The sequence below is a fragment of the Rattus norvegicus genome, chromosome 17 (assembly GCF_021556685.1).
Source record: "Rattus norvegicus strain SHRSP/BbbUtx chromosome 17, alternate assembly SHRSP_T2T, whole genome shotgun sequence".
Taxonomy (NCBI): Eukaryota; Metazoa; Chordata; class Mammalia; order Rodentia; family Muridae; genus Rattus; species Rattus norvegicus.
The window spans coordinates 8,718,717-8,738,165 of NC_141550.1; the positions used below are offsets into that span (position 1 = coordinate 8,718,717).

Genomic DNA, 19,449 nt, shown 5'->3' on the forward strand with positions numbered 1-19,449 from the left:
GAGACTGTCCTGGGCTACCTACTTCCTATCCAAGAGCCCTCACAAAGACAAGAGGAAAGACTGAGTGATGTAAGTGTAGTTCCCCTCTGCTTCCTACCTTGGGATGAGCCACCCCCCCAGGAGACAAGAGTCAGTGCCATTTTCTTCCTGGATACCGTGCCCCAGACTCTGTCTGAGAGGAAAGCCTCCTGGGCTCTGGATCTAGACCACGGAAGGTCACATCCCAACCTGCACTCCTCACCAGACACCATCGTGCCTCAAGTGGCCAGGGCCAAGGTTACAGAAGAAATAGTTCCAGCACTAGTAGTCACCCTCTTTCCACTAACACAGTGACTAAAAATTCAAGCCCTGACTCTGGAACCCCTGAAATCAGAAGTAGTTTCACTACTCTGCCTGTGTGGGCCCAGATAAGGGCCCACCTGTAAAACATAGGTACTAATTTCAATCTCGTAGACTATGCGGGTTAATGAGTTAATGTTACAATGTAACCGGCATGTTTATAAAGGCAGTAGCTTTACAATTTAATTTTTTTTTCTTGAATTATTACCACTAGTCCTAGAGCAGAGCCCCTGGTACCAACAGCCCTGGATTTTTTTTGACATAAAAATCCTAACTTTTGTGATCCTCCCATAATATATCAAGAACCACAGTGGTTTGGACTTTGAGTCTCTCTACCCTGCTCCCTACCACCTTCTCCCTCTTGCCCCAGGCCAGCACTTCATGCAGCTCTGGGAACACACCTGATGCCTGGTCAGTGTCTGCTGAATTGAACCACTAAACTTCTAGATCCGTCCCACCCCCAACCTTGTGTTACTTTATCTCTGTCCCCCCAGAAAATAGGGTGCCAAGGTTTAGATGGTTCCTCTCTCAGGGAGTGCTTTAAAATGTTAAACAAAGTCAATAGAAATAATCAAACTTTGAGAAACAAGAATCATGAACAAAGCCCTGGGGACACATCCAAACTGTCTATTCTTCTCTTCGAAGTCAGAGATGGTCTTTCTTGAATCAGAAACATAGTTGAGCAGTGAAAGCAAAGCCCTAGAAACCTACATGCAGCATTGCAGCCCCTCTCTGTCTATGGACTGCCAGTCAACAAATCGCCCCAGGCACGGAGCTGCGGACTGGGCAGGTGCCACCTCCAGAATTGCTGTCCCAATCACATTCACATCTGTTGGAGAACAGCAGAAGGAATTGCGAGTGCCCACATGTCCTCATCCTACTGTACTGACAGAGCCTGACAGTGCGGAGGCCTCACATCTGTGCAGGCAGGCACATGAGTGTTTACATAGGGCCTGTGAGCATGATGTAAGATGTGAGACAGCGGGGTTTCCGCTGCTTAGGAATTCCTAGCACTAGACTACAGAGCCCCTGCCTTTCTTCTCAACAGGGATACTCTGGAGAGCTGTGAGACTTCAGGGCAGGGTGAGCCTCTTAGAAATCAGCTGAGGTCTTGTCTGCTCCTAGTGTACCTCAATGAGGTTCCCTGCTGCAGCTGAGGGTCCAACACTGTAACAAATTCATGCAGAAAGCAAAGCACCGGTCCTTTGTAACAAGTTCCTGGAGAGAGAAAAGTATCGGTTCTTTTGTAACAAATTCCTGCCAAGAGAAAACCACTGGTCCTCAACTTTCCTGAGCTAAGGACTAGCTTCTCTAACAGTGAGCCCAACGAGCCAGCCTGAACCAGGCACAGGCTCTGGAACAGAGTCTAGATCAAGTTGGAGCTGAACCTTGCTGAACTCTTGACCACATACCTCCTAAGAAATGCCAGTTAAACATGTTGACTGAGAAGCTACAACTAGTGGGACCCAAGTCTTTGCCACTTTATTCAAAAATGTTTACTTCATGTTTCCCCTATTAAATATAAGCAACCTTCCTTGTATATATTTGAACCACATCCACACAATGTGTTCCCCATCAACATCTGAGTTATGGGCACCGGCCCTGAAATGTTAGTTTTGTGGTAAGATAAATACTGGAATAATATTCACTCTGCTTTTGTGAAGTGCTCAGCCGTTCGAAGAACTAAAGCACCATTTGCTTTGTTAAGTAACAAAAGGATAAGCCAGGGAAACCAGATCAAAATGGCTTCCCAGGACACTCTCGCTGCTCTCTCGGGGCCTGCAGTGATGATGTACCAGACACAGGTTCTCTGGTGGCTGAAGGAATTCCCTGAACCTCCAAGCCTAGTCCTGTGAGGGTGGCCGTGTCTCTGTGTGTGTCAACCACCTGCCATCACTATGGCCAAATGAAGTACAACTGAAGCCTTGGCACCAGGGTCAGCAAGGCATCCCTGTAACTCTTCATGGTACTCAAGAAAGAAAATGGAAGAGAGGAGGGAAGAAGAAAGATTTGGGAATGGGGTGGGGGGGTCAACAATCTCCTCTTCCCTTGCTGTGAGGACACAGACCAGGAAGATGCTGATGCATCGGCTGTGTGTGCCCCTCCCTCTCAGGGACTCACAGCCTGCTGCAGAACCCGGGAACCACAGCAAACCGTCAGGACACCCACTCTGCTACCCATCCTGCAGTCGATGGTTCTGGATCTGAGGAGAGCACCCAATCAAGGTCATGAACAGTCATCCAAACTTCTGGCCATTTTGAGAAACTTAATGTGCTTCCAGGCTGAGTCTGGAGTTCTCCTTTGACGGTGAGGGGCTCTGGGGCTGACGGCAAGAGGCTGCTCTTTGCTTAGCATTTTTTTTTTTTTTTTGGTATCTCAATCTAAGCCTGTGAGGGAAACTGGAGTGTGTGAGAGAAACCCCATTTGGGTGTGGAAACCGAGGCTCAGAACGGTTGCCAGAGGTCTTCCTCACAGACCCCTCCAGTGAGTTGCATCATCAGAATCTCCTCTTTGGTCTCCGTGAAGTAGGAAAAGGGGGACCCGGGCTGTCACAAGCTACCTACCACAGAGCTTCACAGGAGCGCTGTCCCCTCCACTACAAAATAAGGGGGTGTCCTAATTACTATCACAGTTGGTGCTGCTCTGGGGTATTAAGAGCATCATGGTTCCTTCCAGCCCAGCTTTTGACCTCAGCATCCTTTTCACACAATGAGCCAGGGAGAACCTGCCGCTATGGCCGCTACCTCCACACAGCCCCTCGGTGTCCTGTCTCATGGTCCACATCTGTTGGAACTGGACAAGAATACTGTAGTGCCCGAACAGGCATCTTCTCTTCCACCTCGCAAAAGCACACCCGCTTCCCCGTAAGAAAAACACACGGTGCACTTGGCTCCGACTCGGGAAGCATTAGGGTAGGGTCATTTGAGCTCCATTCAATTACTCCTATTAAATGCTTGAGCGAAACGCATAGCTGGTGGGTTAGATTCTTGTTAAGCAAAATAAATGGGTTTCGATTTCCAGTTGGAAGACATCTCTAACCGAAGGATCCAGACCAGTGAAGTAACTTTAGACCTTCCCTCCTCTGCCGTGCTTCGGTCAGAAGGAGAAATGTGCCCCGTTCACCAGAACCCTGGGCCCTTTCTGCTGATCGGTCGGCCTAAAACCCAGCTAATTAAATTAAGTCACTGCCACCTCCTTCCTAAATGGGTGAAAGGGGGGGACCCATAAATTATGTTGCCCTGAGCTCCCTACAAATTGCCCGTCCCCAAAGAGGGCTTCACTATTGGAGAAAGTGCATCTGAAAGCATGGCGAGCCCTCATAATTGGCCCTTGTGCTGGCCCTGCGGGTGGAGAGCTAACGAGCAGACGAAGTCAGAGGATCTCAACAATGCAAAAGGGGCTCCAGAGCTCAGACCGGGGTCCAGCCAGGCCTGTCCAGACGTGTGTGTGATCCTCAGAACCTTCTAGGTGAACCCTGATACACCGTCCTGAGCATACTGCACAGAGCTGACAAGCCACACTAGCAAGTGGTGATCTGGCCCAGGGGCAGCCAGCTGGTCTTGTAGGTAATAGCAAGACCTCAGTCTGCACCATAGGAGGCCTGAGAGCAACACTAGGAAAGCCTTGGCACTCAGAGCAGCAGCTTGGCTGTTCCTGGGGTCTCAGGAGCTGCCACAAAGAAAGGAAGGAACAGAAATGACCCTTGAGGATTCCATCCAGTCACCCAGGGACCTTCGTGAGCACTTCAAATACCCAGGGGAACACGGGTGTTCGGATCCCATCTGTTTCTGTGTTCCCAGCAGAAGTTACTATTTCTCTGCCAAAGCAAAGAAAGAAAGGGGGAAAAAAAAACCCTCTCCATCACTTGAGCAACGGGAGTGGCCCCCATTATGTGCAGAAAAATTCCCCTGGGTGTGTCAGGGGGAAGATCAGCGAGAAACGTGCAGCCAGGAAAGTAAAAATGCAGGCAGGCCTGGGATGGGAAGTTTGCAGAGCACTAATCCTCCTGCACCGAGGGACTGATTTTAACAAGGCAGGCAGTTTGCGAGGCGATGCGGGTTGACTCACACGTGCTGCTGCGGCAAGCGCACTCCTGCTTTGTTCTGTGTTCAGAATTTTCCCATTTCAGGCTCTCTGATCAGAAAGTGACTGCGAGCTGTAGAAGCCAGCCCCATTTTGCATAACTCCTCGACATTGGAACAGTTTTATATGTCACTTCTTTGCAGCACAATGCCACTCAAAACAGCGGCGGGCGGATAGAGAGGGTAGTTCCAGGCTGCCCCCTTCCCACCCACATCTGCTTCTGCTCCCCTGTGAGCTGAGAGAGCACCCTGGGAAAGGAGCTGAGCGACCCCCCCCACTCCACCCCCAGTTGAGGAACAGCCTGATAATTGGGCTGTGCAGCTAGGAAAACCCAAAGGCCACAGGGGAGCCAGGGCAGGTCCCTCCCAGGGCTGCCCTCTGGAACTGCTCTCTGGGGATTCAGACAATAGCTATAAGAGCAGCCATTAACCGAGCACCGCGCACCAGGCACCTTGCCAGGTACTTTACACGCACCATTTCATTTAATCCTCGCAAGCAACTCTGCGAGGTGGGTACCATCATCCCCTCTCACAGACAAAGAAACTGAGGCTTAGAGGAGCTGAGAAAGTTGGCCCAGGTCCCACAGCTGACCACTGATGAGAGCTGGCGTTCCAGCGAGGGATTCGTTTCCAAAGGCTGCTGGCGTCTCCTGGGCATGAATCTACTCCACGCTCCGCACTCCGGCTGGGTTTTGAGGGGGCCATTGTACCCTGGCTGGGCCAGAGAAGATCAGGACAGAGCAAGACACTAAAGCCTTGCCATCTTCCCAGTAAACCAGGGCCAGAATGTGTGCCTCAGACAAAACTGCCTCAGCCCTTCCACGGTCTCAATTGGGTAGCAGTACAAGGCCCCTGTGGAGCCTAAGGAATGGTCGTCTCTGGCTCTGTGCAGCGGTGGGGGGCGGGAGGAGAGGGCTTCATCAGAAGGTTGTTTCCTCTGTTCCTCCCCACCACGTCTACCAAAAGGCTGAAGACAGCAGGCTAGGCCACATTGTGAGTCAACAGAGGGGTGTGGGTGACGCCAGGAAATGGAGCTGAAAAACCGACCTTCTCCCTGAAGTAACTGTTGACAGCACTGGTCATGTGACTTGCATTGGCCAATGGTAAAAGGAGGGCAAAATAACAGTCCCGTGTACAGTGTGACTAGCGTTAGTCAACCCCAGTAAGGGGAACCAGTAGACGGTAGTTCACAAAGCCATCGCCATGACGGAAGTGAACCCAAGCAAGGGCAGCTGGACGAGACAGCCACGCCCTCGCTAGTCCCCATCATTCCTCTCAGCCCCCCTGGATAAACACTTGCTGAAGGGTACTCACTTGGAAATCCAAATCTAGGGGAGAAATCCCAGGGTTTTCAGCGTCAGACTGTTACTTAGGTCATTTTTTATTTTATTTTTATAATTATTTTTATATTATATTTTACTATATTTTATATTATATTATTATACAGTAATATATTACATATTATTATATATAACATTTTATATTATTTATGTCACTTAGGTATCACAAGGCTGAGCATGAGTCCAAAGGTGTTGCCACCCGGGCCAATGCAGCCATGTCTGTTTGCATTTCTCTGCTAACACAGTAAAGTCTGACTTTCAGCTGACCTTGAAATCCACAAACTCCAGCAGGGAAAAGGTGGAAGGGGGGAGGGGGGAGAGGAGCCGGGAGAAAGCAGCTAAAAGGAAGCAGAACTAAAACAAGCTGGGACCACCCCTTGTCCCCCCAAATTAAAACCAAATGAACCTATCAAAGGGCCCCTCCCCCAGCTCTATCATGCTCTCGCTTTAATCAAGTTGTCCAGAGAGAAAGCTTCAGGTGTCCACAATTTTCTACCTGTTTCACCTGCGTACCACGGCCTGAGTCTGGGAGGATTTTTGTGGGGAGGGGGAGTTCCCTTTCTCAAATGCACAAACCTTTCCTAGATGCCCTCTCTCTAAGCCATGCCAGACTCCCTGGGTGCTGACAGGGCATCTGAGCCTTGGCTAATCAGACCCGGAGGACAGCAGCTGCTGATCACTACCCATTTCCCTCTGGGATATCTGGAAGGCAACAGAGGGGACCTCTGCATGGACCCTGGTTCAGACAAAGCAGGTCCCTCAGACAGAGGACAGATGCCACAGGACAGGCCGAGGGCATCAGAACTTGGGAGTACCAATTAAAGCAAGGGGTACAACTTTGCCTCTACCTCGTGGCACTTCCGGAGGGTAGAGGTAGGGAGAGCCACTCTAGAGAGGCAGGAGGCCCACCCTCTTGAGTCAAGCCTCCCACCTTTCCTGTGTACCAAGCCAGTCCTGTCCCTTACATGAGCCCCGGGTACCCCAAGGGGGTAGGACTATGGTGGACCCTGCTCTGAGAAGGGAAGTGAGCTTCCCAAGGCCACACAGCGGCTGGCCGCAGCACTGGCATGAGACTCCTTGCTAGATGCCTGTGGCAGGCTTCCATTCCACCCCTTGAGGCCATTCCACCTCTGGTATTTATCCATCAACTGTGCCTAGGGATCCCCCCCCACCCCGGTACGATGCAGTAGTCCTCAGAGGCCCAGTGTAGAGGAAAAGACTGGTAAGAGATGGAAGGCAGAAGAGCTACAGCCATCTTGAGAAGGCTGACGCTTCCACCCACAGGAAGGAGTGCTGGCATTTATGGAAGGCTAGCTAGCTACCTGGTATAAAACCCCCTTTATAAATTCTTTCCTCCTTCATTCTGGAAACAGTGATTGTTCTGATGTAGCCACTGGGTGAAAAACCTGGCACTCAGAATCCATGACTTACCCAAGGCCTTCCCCTTCATGTTCAGGTACAGTCCCAAGGTACAATCCTCACAATACATTGGAGGCTTCCTCCTGATGAGGTGCTCGCAGAAGCACGAACTGTCTGTGCGAGCCTCTCCAGTGTGTTACTGAGTGCATCTGTTGTTGAGGTCTTCGCTAGGCATCGCAACACTAAACTCTATACCCAAAGACCTAGACCTAAGAGTGGTTTCTGGTTTACAAGCTTTTGTTGTGCAAACCTTGTTCCTTGATTTAAAACTACTGGTTAAGTAAAATTGGCTACAGCCAATTACTGGAGTGATTAGAAGTAGGTGGGTTTGGAGGGACCTGGTTGGAAGAGGAGAGAGCAGGGGAAGGAGGAGGAAAAGGGAGAGGAAGCGCCGTGAGGGGAGATGGACGAAGAGTACATGGCCAAGAGAAACAGCAAGTATCTGGGGTACACCGATAGGGAGATAGGCCGGCAGATAGAAGAGTAGATTAGGGGTGACCCCGCAGTAATTGTCAAAGCCAAATAAAATAACCACGGTTGGCGTCTCATTTGTTTGTAGGCCAGCCTGGGGTAAGTTTAAATTGGTTCTACTACTATCTGTGGCCGAACACCCAAAGAAACAACATCAGGGGAAAGACTTATCCTTGCAGAGAGTCCGGCATGGCAGGGGGTACGGAAGAGCAGAACCACTCATATCGTACCTGCCAGGGGGCAGAGAATGGGAATTCAGGAAGGGCAAGATATGACAAAGACCATTTGCCCGATGACCTGCTTCCTGTCCATCCCAACCCCTACCTTTACCACTTCCCCAAAGTCTTATTCTCACTACATATGAGGCTGAGTCTTTCATTAGGTCAGAGCCTGATCACTTCCCCCAAACCCACTGACTCATAACCATGCCCTTAGTACACGGGGGCTATGGGGGAACATTTCAGATCCAAAGCACAACATCTAGGGATATGCTATGTGCTCTCTGCCCACCCAGTCAGTTGTATCAGGGCTGGCATCAGAGGCCGCTCGCTATCCTACCACGGAGTGCCAACCGCTGTGTCAGGTTTGTCTCATGGAGAGCTGGCCAGCTCCGATGCACCAGAACTTCTACAAGTCATTCATGAAGAGACTGGTAGCTCCCAGAGTCAGCTCACGGCCACAGCCTGGGGCCCTGTCATGGACCAGCACTCCTGCAGTTCCAGACCCGAGCAACTGCCCTGTGAGACCCTCCATGCATGCGTGTGTTCTGTGGGGCTGTCCTCAAAACAGCCTTGGGCTGAGAGCACCTGAAATCCTCTCCACACAGTCAATGCCAAGAGCGGGCAAGTCTCTCAGGATCAAGCCAGACCTTCAAGCTCATGGGGTCCTCAGCCTGAACCCCCAACCTCCGCTGCTACCAAAGAGAATCCCTGATATGGAAGCACCACAGGCTTTGAGGCCAGGTCGCCTGGTTCCAGTTTCGCTCTGACCAGAGCCTGTCTGAGTAGCAGCGTTATCGCCTACAGGGCAGGCTGCGGCAGAGAGAGGCGCCAGCAAGGGAGGTGGGAATTGGCCAAGAGGCCTCAAGAAGAATTGCTTCAAAAGGAGGAAGAAAACCAAGACACCTGTGAAGCGAACAGATGCCAGACACAGGATGGATGGAATTGCCAAATAAGGCATGTTAACCCAGAATCCCCCTCGTGCCAGTCACCAGCGCTGGCAGATGATTCACCGCTTCGAGGTTTGGGGGAGGAGAGATTGACACCTGGAAAGAAAGGGCACAGGATAGTCGAACTCTAGACACAGAAAATATGGTGCTCTGAGACTTGAGAGGAAGCATGCACCCTGTGTGGTGCCAGACTTGGTGAGCCTCCCTGTCAAAGGTGGATGTCCAGCCTTCCTCACAGGTCTTCATCCCCTTGGAGGCCCATTCCCAAGGCTCAGGACACTGTTTGGCTCCTCCACAAGGGCATCCCCCAACAGAGTCAACCCTCACATATTGTGTCTTCCTTGTCTCAACCCTGGCCCCCAACGGTGCAGAGTCCCTGTCTCCAAGTTCTGCATTCATCTCTGCCCAGCTCCAGGATAACCCCTGCGACCCTCCGAGCACACTGTGTCCTCTGCAGACCCTGGCTGGAGATGTCTGTCATGAGGCAGGATGTGGAAAGAGACCTGACCAGAAGCAAGGATATGCTGAGGAACAGGGGACCTGCTAGCCTTGTGAACTTAGGGACCCAGGAGATTCCTGCATGTGTGCCCATCAATAAGTAACTACTTACAGCCAAGAGTCACTACAGGCCTGTGTAGAGTGGCCAGATAGTCCTTGAGCTCCCAGAGATGTGACTGTCTCAGGGGTTAAGACTAGCATTCTCTCTGTCTCTGTCTGTATCTCTGTCTGTCTGTCTGTCTCTCTGTCTCTTTTCCTGTCTCTGTCTCTCTCCCTGTCTCTGTCTCTCTCCATGTCTCTCTCTGTATGTGTCTCTCTGTATGTGTCTCCCTGTCTCTGTCTCTCCCTGTCTCTCTCTGTATGTGTCTCTCCCTGTCTCTCTCTGTATGTGTCTCTCCCTGTCTCTCTCTGTATGTGTCTCTCCCTGTCTCTCTCTGTATGTGTCTCTCCCTGTCTCTCTCTGTATGTGTCTCTCCCTGTCTCTCTCTGTATGTGTCTCTCCCTGTCTCTCTCTGTATGTGTCTCTCCCTCCGTGTCTCTCCCTCCGTGTCTCTCCCTCTGTGTCTCTCCCTCTGTCTCTCCCTCTGTCTCTCCCTCTGTCTCTCCCTCTGTCTCTCCCTCTGTCTCTCCCTCTGTCTCTCTCTCTGTCTCTCTCTCTGTCTCTCTCTCTCTGTCTCTCTCTCTCTGTCTCTCTCTGTCTCTCTCTCTGTCTCTCTCTCTGTCTCTCTCTCTCTGTCTCTCTCTCTCTGTCTCTCTCTCTCTGTCTCTCTCTCTCTGTCTCTCTCTCTGTCTCTCTCTCTCTCTGTCTCTCTCTCTCTGTCTCTCTCTCTCTGTCTCTCTCTCTCTGTCTCTCTCTCTCTCTCTCTTTCATTTAACCCCTTAGCTTGCTGGAGCAATCTGCTCCTGTGAGAAAACACTGACCAAAAGCAACTTAGGTAAAGAAAGAGATTCCTCACCTTACTCGTTAGAGTCCACCATCACTCAGGCAGGACCTGAAGCAGAGACTCGGGAGGAACACTGGCTAGCTTCCCCTGGCTTGCTCAGCTACCTTTGATATATAGCCCGGGCCCACCTTCCCAGGGTTGGCACCGCCCACAGTGGGCTGGAGCATCCACGTCAATCAGCAATCAAGAGAATGCTTCCAGAGATGTGCCCACAGGCCGGTGGGATGGAGATCTGTTCTCAGTTGAGGCTCCCTCTTCCCAGGTGTGTCTAGGTTTGCATCCTTGGCTGCCAAACTATGGTATGACCCTGTGGAAGAAATATCGGTTCTCCATGCCGGCTCTGTGCTGGGTTCAAGTTGTCAGCCTGGCCTTAGACAGTTTCCAGTAAGCTCTTAGGCCACAGCATCTTCAATGGAAACAGAGGGACAGGGCTTGGGGGGTGGGGGTCAGGATTGTGTGAGAGCAAAGATAGTGGATCACCCGGCAGGTGCATCAGGGCCTCTGCACCAAGCGCAGGCCCAGTGGCCTCCGCAGTCCAATGGCTTCTTGACAGTTATTGGCAGGGCCTCACCACCAAGCAATGAGAGGGGGAAGGAAGAGAAAGCCAATTTTGTTTCCCAGGGAGAAACGATTGCTGACAGCTGTCCGTAGGAAAGCAGAGGCACGTGCCCACGTAATCTAAACTCGAGCAGCCCAGGTTTCCCCTCAACCCAGAGAGATGAGCTTGTTAGAAGGCGCTGGATCCCAGCCGTCTCCCTTGACAGCTTCCTTCCCCCTAATACGTGCGGCAAATTGGCAACCTGTCCTCCGGCATTTGCATCCTGTGTCCCTGGAGGGACATATCTCTATTATTCTGTTTTGGATAAAAGAGGCTGTTTGAGATGACAGGTAGCAAGCGCCTCTTTAATAACCACACAAGCAGCAGAGGAGAGCCAGACTGTGGAGAGGGACTTGACAAATAGGTCGATTTGCAACCCTGGAGCATTAACAGGGCCAGCCAGAGCATCGAGGAACAGAAGGTTGGGGCTGTGAGATAAATCACCCCCTTGTTATTCTGGTTTAACCATCTCCCTGCTGGAGACATTGTCTACCCACAACCCCACCCGGCAGACTCCGGAAATGGACTCGCACACTGCTTTCTGGCCCAGGCACTGCAGGTCACAACTTGAGTCTCTGAGCTCATCGCCCCACCATGGTGCTGTGAAACTTCCAAGCCCAGTCTGAAGATCTTTGAAGATGGGTCTCTGCCCTCTCCTCACCCTGTCCCTGTTTATTCTGATGCCGAATCTGCTACTGTTCTCGCCAAAAGCCCAATTATAAGGAAAACAAACACTCAGTGTTGACCGTGTCCAGCTAAGGTAGTGTTCCCAGTGTCAGCAGCTCAATCCCCTCTTGCTATCCTCTGCCATGAGAATTCACTCCACTGCACAGCTCCCCGTAAGATATTTCTCACTAGGCTCTCTCTCTTCCCGTTTGTTTAATCCAGAGGAGTGCACTGGGTCCTATCCAACCATGCACTCGTTTCTGTTAAACAACCAGCTCTCAGAAAAAAAACAAAAAAAAAAAAACAAAAACAGATCAATTCCTGACATGACGCTCGCTGATTCCTGTCACGTAAATAGCCCAACCAGGGCTGATCTCCAGTTTCCAATGAGATGTTCTTGAGCTCAAAATGGGAAAGGAGTAAGTGTAATCTGTAGCACAGGTTGGCTCCAGGACTCGCCAGGTTCTATGCCTCCCTGCAGACTTCCCATTCTCCTCCACCCAAGGAAAAACACTTCCACCCTTGGGAGTCAGTGAGCACACACACACACACACACACACACACACACACACACACGAACCCCTTCCTCTAGCCAACACTCTTAGCACATGTCTACCCATGAGAGCAAGGCTCTTCCCCTCAGACACCTAGGACTCAGGCCTCCAAATTATAAGACGCTCTCAGGGCCTTTGCTTTAGCTTCCTCTTCTGCCGGTGGCCATCCCAACGCACAAAGGGAGGTGGTGTCTAAATGGGCCAACGTGTTATGCAACACATGGCTCACAGCAGGTGTTGAATAATGACAACACACTCCCTGCTCAAAAGTCACCTGACCGCGGCAACTTTGACCAGGACACCTCTACTTCCTTGCCCAGGATCTTGCCACTTGGTTGAAGGTGATTGGACCAGGACTATGGGCTTGTTTGCCTTTCGGAGACGTAGAGATGCACTGTGGTGGAGATGAGGGAAAAGCATGAATTCTGCCCCAACCCACCTCCTGTAACGCCAGCTCTCATGATGCAGCCATGGGCTAGAGTCATCTGAGGAGACTGACGGATGTGTGTTGCCTCTTGATTTAGTGGGTCTGGGATCTCTCCTGTGCAGAAGCAGTTGTTGTTGTCATTGTTGTTGTTGTTGTCGTTGTGTTGTTGTCGTCGTCGTCATCGTTGTTGTTATCATCATCGTCATTGTTGTTGTTGCTGCTGCTGCTGTTGTTGTTGTTATCGTCATTGTTGTTGATGTTGTTGTTGCTGCTGTTGATGTTGTTGTTGTCATCGTCATTGTTGTTGATATTGTTGTTGCTCTTGCTGTTGTTGTTGCTGTTGTTATTGATTTGTTGTTGTTGATGTTGTTACTGTTGCTGTTGATGTTGCTGTTGTTGCTGTTGTTGAAGTTGTTACTGTTGCTGTTGTCCTCATTGTTGTTGTTGTAACCGCTGTTTTGTTTATTCTCTTCAGATTGTCCTAATGTACAACCAAGACTGAAAACTATGTGAAGACTGAAGGCATGTGTGTGAGAAACAGTTTGCTGCCAGGGAGGGCTTTGGTATGTATCATGGTGCCCCATGTCCCAGGCCAGCAAGTCCCTGGGGCTGGAGTGATCCATAGAAGTGATGTTATAGAGAGGCCCGCTCACCAACCCAAGGAACCCAAGACTGTGTAGTCTAGAAGGGTTTCCTATTCAAGGACACTGAGGCTTACCCAGTGCTTGGGAGCTACCATCAGTGCCTAGATGCTCCTGCCTCAAGACCCATGTGAACAGCACCCTGGGGCTTCTTCATGCTTAATCCACTCCACTGTACCAAGTGGCTCAAACCAAGGTTTCAACTGCACACAAACACAAGAGACCAAGGACCCACTTACCAACTTCAACCAGAGGCGTGGACGAAATCCAAAGCACCTTCCCACACGCACCGAACTGACTCTCTTGTGTCTTCTACAAACTGCTGGTTCCATGGGTTGTCCGTGGGGAACAGGGGAGGGGCCGACTTCCATTCAAATACATAGAGATGACAGTGAACCACCTTATTGGCTAGAGGACTTCTAGGAGCCACCAAAATAATACTGTGGCATGAAGAATCTCCCAGAGTGGGAGATGCAAAGTTGCTAGACCATGAGGCCATTGGCTCACAGTATCTCCAAGGCCAAAACGAACAAAGTATGACTGACTTTGGGAAGCTAACAAGAGTTAACAGGTACAGCCTCCAGATGAGACTCTCTCCCACCAAAGGACAGTCACCAAGAGGAGAGGTTGCTGTGGAAGCAATGGGGAGACTTTTAAGCCGGGATCCACACCAAAACCCACAAAGAGTGGAGAGCAGACTTGGGCAAATTGTGGATTATGTAAATACGTATTTAGGGACTTTTTAAACACAGATTATTCACCCAATTAACTCTAATGGCCCCTCGGAGCTGAGAGAGACTATTGTGTAAACATGTGGGGTTGAAGTATGTGGGGCTGAATGTGGCCTTGCCCCAAGATTTCCTCAAAAGACCAGGTTTACGAGTCCCCCATAAGGGTTCCCTCTGGGCCCCAGCTTGGCAGATAAGTTCATTGCTCAGAAGGGATTCTTACCTAGAATTTGGAAAAGGCAAGAAGAAAAAGGACCCAGTCCTTTGTAAGTGAGCAGGGAGCTCTCTAATTAGACTGTATACACATTTTCTTCTGCCCTAAAGCATATGTTACATGACACAGGGCATCTGGTTGCCTCTGGTCACCTAACTCTTCCCCACCAATGGAAGAAGTAGGAGTTACTCTCCAGCAGTCAGTGCACACATGTTCCAAATGTCCCACCCAGACACAACATGGCTGGCTGGATGTCAGCCCCACTCTTGCTTCGGTGAGATAGAGGAATATCCACACCCCACTGGGCAGCCCGCCAGCCCAACGCTGGATGCCTGCAAGAAGCCACGCCTCTTCCAGGAGTTAGAGTGAAGTTGCCTACCCATCACAGAGAGAGGGTCAGTGTCCAAGGAGACTCGTCCATGGTCAGATCAGCCAAATGGTTAGAAACGGGGACTAATTTTACAAACTTAACCAGGAACAAGTCTTCCAGGGTATTCCAGGATACTCAGAGGCCATGGTGGTTTCAATGAAAATGGCCCCCATAAACACACTTGTTTGCATTGCTTAGTCCCCAGTTGAGGAACTGTTTGGGAAGGATTAGGAGGTGTGGCCTTATTGGAGGAAGTGTGTTGTTGCTGGGGATGTGGCTTAAGGTTTCAAAAGCCCATTCCAAGCTTTCTCTCTCTCTCTCTCTCTCTCTCTCTCTCTCTCTCTCTCTCTCTGCTACCTGAAGATGTAAAGCTCTCAGCTACTGTTCCAGCATCATGCCTGCTTGCTTCCCACCGTGATGATCATGGATTCACCCTCTGAAACTGTGAACAAACTCCCGGTTAAATGTTTTCTAAGAGTTGCCTTGATCATGGTGTCTCTTCACAACAATAGAACAGAGAAAAGCAGTGACCCCACAGACCTGGTCCTCCCTCAGTCCTAATCATCTCTCCACCTACCTTGATAAGAGCTTTTGGCCTTATTTTCTCCCTCTATGTGTCCCACTCGTCACCTCAGCCTCTTCAATGTCACCCAAAATTACTGTCCACTATTTGGGAGTTTGCTTAAATTGTCTCAGAACCATTTGCAGGACTCACAACTATTGATTGACTGGGCTCTTGCACCCAGCTGCCTACAACTGTCTTCCCTCTGATCTTTCTAACATACCATCCCCCAGCCCCCCAGATCTCAGGTCCAGGGTTATTTCCTGCTGGCATCCTTCCCTGATCCAAAACCAGCTAAGCTCTCTTGCTGTAGCATCTTCCACGATTCTTTAGAAGTAGATTCCAAGGCTACATCCTGCCCAGGGTCCAGCACCCAGCACTCAGTGAAGGAACAGCAGGTATGTCCTGGGCACATGGTAACCATGCTCCCTCCATGTAGCTCTCTCCAAGAGTCTTGAGTGCGACCCCCTATTAAGCGTGTCCTACACTGGTAGTAAGGTCGGATTTTGAACCCACATCTTGTTGACCTCAATGCTCATGCTTTTTCTCAAGTCTTGAAGAGTCTCACCAGACACCTGGGGCCCAGTCATGCTGACAGGTGAAGGAGACAGCGGTTGGGGGAGAGTGGAGGATCAAGCAGAGGTCTTAACATGAGCAAAAGTGCATCTATATCAGGTCACCAGCAAGTACGCAAAAGGCGATTGTGCCCCGGGCCGGCAGACGGTTCTGAGAACAGAGACCAAGAATGGAGAGCTCCCTTGGGAGACACAGTACCACTGCGTGCCAGCCTTGGAGCCTACGCAGTATCCTGGGTGACAGCAAGCCAAGAACTTCAGCCTGCCCTCCATGCCAGAGACAGTCACCAGCTGCTTCGTCACCGTAACAGCTGTGGCCTGCTTAGATGGTTTAACGTCCTCACATATCACCAGCCGGCCTGGGATGAACAAGCAAGCGGCAAGTATAGGGCACGCCCAGGACACTTCTCTGGAAAACGGACTCTGAGTCAACATTAGCGAGTCCCGTCTCTTTCGGACCTAATCGGGGGATAATATCTGGCTCCTGGTACAATCAGTCCTTCCAAGACTTGAGAGGAGGAAGAGGAGGGCCCAAAAGAGAGTCCTTGAGAATGAAACTCACCTACTACTTTTATCCCAAATCCTCAGCCTTCTTCCAGAAAGCCTTCCAGAGTTTAAAGCAGCGTTGAGCTCCCTGGCCATTGAGCCCGAAGGTGCCCCCTCCCACACTCTCTCCTCTCACCCACTGCCCATGCACCCCTTTCCCCCATCTGAGCAAGGAGAGCCCTGCCAATCTTAGCAGTTCCCAGCCACCCCATTAATCACCCCACCCCTCAGCTCTTCCCACTGGCCTATGGACACTGCAGCCTCTCCAGGATTACCACCTAGAAGGGCTGACACAGGCCCACTTCACCCCTTCGGGTAGCGGCCAGCGTGTACAGACAGTCACCTAATGCCCATTGAGGCCTGAAAGCCTTTCAGAGTCTGGTGGAGTATTGGCTAATTCCAAAACAACCATCAACCAACATTGCCTCAGGGCCTACCATGCACCAGATACTGAGAAGAACACAAGATGGTGGGAAATGGTGCCTGTCCCCTAACTGGACCAACCAGACTCCAGCTCAAAAAGAATCCCAGCAAGGTAAATGGCATCACACAGGAGAAGGAAGGTTGAAAGACAGGCATCGGAACTCAGCAGGAGCTTGGGCACCCCTTGGACATTGCGGAGGGAAAGCTCTGGGCCTTCAGGAGAGGAAGAGTCCAGGCTGGAGATGAGGCTGGGGGAGGAGACTTCTTAGCAGAGTCAAAAACCCAGTCAGATGGTGATGTGTGAGGAAGGGGAAGTGTCACACAGTTGGCCCCAAGAGCTCTGGCTATAACACTGGGCGAAAGGGGAGGACCATGGCGGAGGATGGCTGAGGCCAGAAAACTGCACCCAGAGCCCACAGACTAGTGTTCTGTGATTGATCCAGGCATCACTGTGTGCTCCAAAGATTCACTGCTTTTGTGTGTGTGTGTGTGTGTGTGTGTGTGTGTGTGTGTGTGTGTGCATGAGCAAATGTATGCACATACACATGAAACATACACATGTTATAAGCTGTGTCACTGGCCAAGGGGACTATGTTAACCTGAAGCTGGACCTTTTCTCCCATGGGAACTAGCTAGCAGGCAACACTTAGGGCTCTCAAAGTGCAGCCAGGAGGTGCCAATCTCAACAGCGATGCTTATCTTGTTCTTGGCAAATGCCCACGGCATCAGCCACAAAGACCAGAGGACAAAGAGGATCCAGATAAGCAGCCCCATCCCACCAGGCTACCAACACCTTCCTAGCATTGTTCCGCAAGGCCCATGCTCAGAGCCATGCCTGTGTTCCAGAAGATTAGGCTGTAACTCTACCTAACACCTCCAACCTTCTGTCACTGACAGCCAGGAGCTGGTCCAACTGCAGTGCTTATGCAATGGCCTCATTACAAGCTCCAGGCTTTAGAGCATGCTCAAGCTCACCACGGCGGCGTTGAGAAAAGCTGGCACCACTGCCCTTGTGGCAGAAGACTTAGGGGGCAGCTTGCCCTTCTCTGGGAATCAGCTTGATCATCTGACCACAGTGAGTTTGGATTCTGTGATCTTTAGAGCCAGTGTTTTATACAACCCTAAGATCCAAGGGAACCATAGCATTCCCATAGACCTAGCCACGGGGCCACAGTCCCCATGACCTGCTTATTTCTATGAGGAAGGCTGACCAGCCAGCCGTTGTCTGCAGAGGGACACCTCTGTGGTAACAGCTCGGTGACTAGCACACATAACCCCAACGGCGTGTCAACAGGTGGGCTCTGTTTTGAAACTGATTTGGGAACCAAGGTCAAATGGTCCCATCCGAGACTCGGGCCTCCTCCAGCCTTGCCTGTGGACCATCAAAACTCTCCGTGCCTGCCAACTTAAGGATTCAAGTGTGTGAACAGAGGGTCAGCTGACATTCTACTGATATTCTCAAAGCTCCCTCACCCCCGTTCGCCAGAAGGCAAAGAGAGGACTCCCTGGGAACAGCATAAGGCTCAGAGCCTGGCAATGGATGTAAGTAAGTCGTTCATAAAGTATACAGAATGGGTACTAGAAATCAAATAAATGGGAACAGGCCCGATACTCCATGATCCCTTACTGCAGCAGACATCCTAATCCACCGTTTCCATAGTTTCAGTGACTCACAGTCATCCAAAGTCTGGAAATATTAAATGGAAAATTCCAGAAATAAACAAGTCCAAATGTTTTAAACCACGTGCCACTTCCCTCCAGGTAGCCTGAAGAAGCCCCACGCCATCCCACGCTCTCTCACCTGGCACACGAACCAGGTTTTTCTGTCCGTTGTATCCACAAAGTGCACGCTGCTCACGCAGAGCCACGCTAAGTCGCCATCTTGGGCATCAGACCAACTGCCACGCGTGGTGTCCCGTGTCAAGTACAGGAGTAACGGTGAGGACCTTCACATCTCCCAAATGGCACGGAAGAGATTCCTTTAGGGGAAAAAGTAAAGGTTCTGAAAGTTATGTTGGGAGGGAGAAAAGCCACATTCCAGAGTCTTTATTGTGGTGCGATTCCTATCTTTTGTCATCAATTACCATGGCTCATCTCTTACCATACCTAACTCACACATTAAATTTTGAGCTGGAGAAATGGGTCGGGAGTTAAGACCGAGTGTCACTCTCACAGAGAACCCTATTTCAGTCCTGGAATGAATCTTGGGCAGCTCACAACTGCCTGAAACCCTGGCTCTGGGGATCTGACTTTATCATCCTGCCCCCGTGGGCACCTGAACTCACATGCACATATACACATGATTAAAATAATAGAAAATGCAAATGTCATCAAAGATGACCTAGATGAGGGTCCGGCATGGTCCAGTGAGTAGCTCAGAATCAATTTTTCCTCGTGGTAAGAGAACTACGAAGGGGAGAGGGTTCGAAGTATAAAGGTACCTGACACTTAGTGTCACAACCTGAGGTTGATCCCAGGACCCACGGTTAAAAGGGGGAACCGCTCGAAGCTGTCCTTTAATCTACACACACAAAATACATGTTTAATATATATAAATATATATTATAGTATATAATATATAATATTATATATACACATATACATTTATAGTATATAATATAATATAATATATAATATTATATATACATATATTTATAGTATGTAATATTATATATATATAAAAAATAAGTAAGTGAATGGAAGAAAAGAATCGTGGGGAAGCACTCAGTATCCCCATCTTTCCTGCCCTTTCGTGTCTCATCCATGCCCTTAGTCTACATGGCCCCAAGAAACTTCCCTTGGAGAACACCAGGCCCAAGACATCCTCAAAGTGGGCAGGCCATGCTGTGCTGTGCACACATCCTTACGTCCATCCTAACTGCCT

At 50.3% G+C, this 19,449-nt stretch overlaps 1 long non-coding RNA gene across 1 annotated transcript in view; it reads right to left on the reverse strand.

Moving 5' to 3' along the window:
• LOC147999975 (uncharacterized) overlaps positions 1-19,449 on the reverse strand; it is a 69,671-nt gene that overhangs the window by 8,632 nt on the left and 41,590 nt on the right. Inside the window, exon 3 of the long non-coding RNA XR_015641448.1 lies at positions 18,367-18,544. This is a non-coding gene — a long non-coding RNA (uncharacterized LOC147999975). The remainder of the gene's footprint in view (positions 1-18,366; positions 18,545-19,449) is intronic.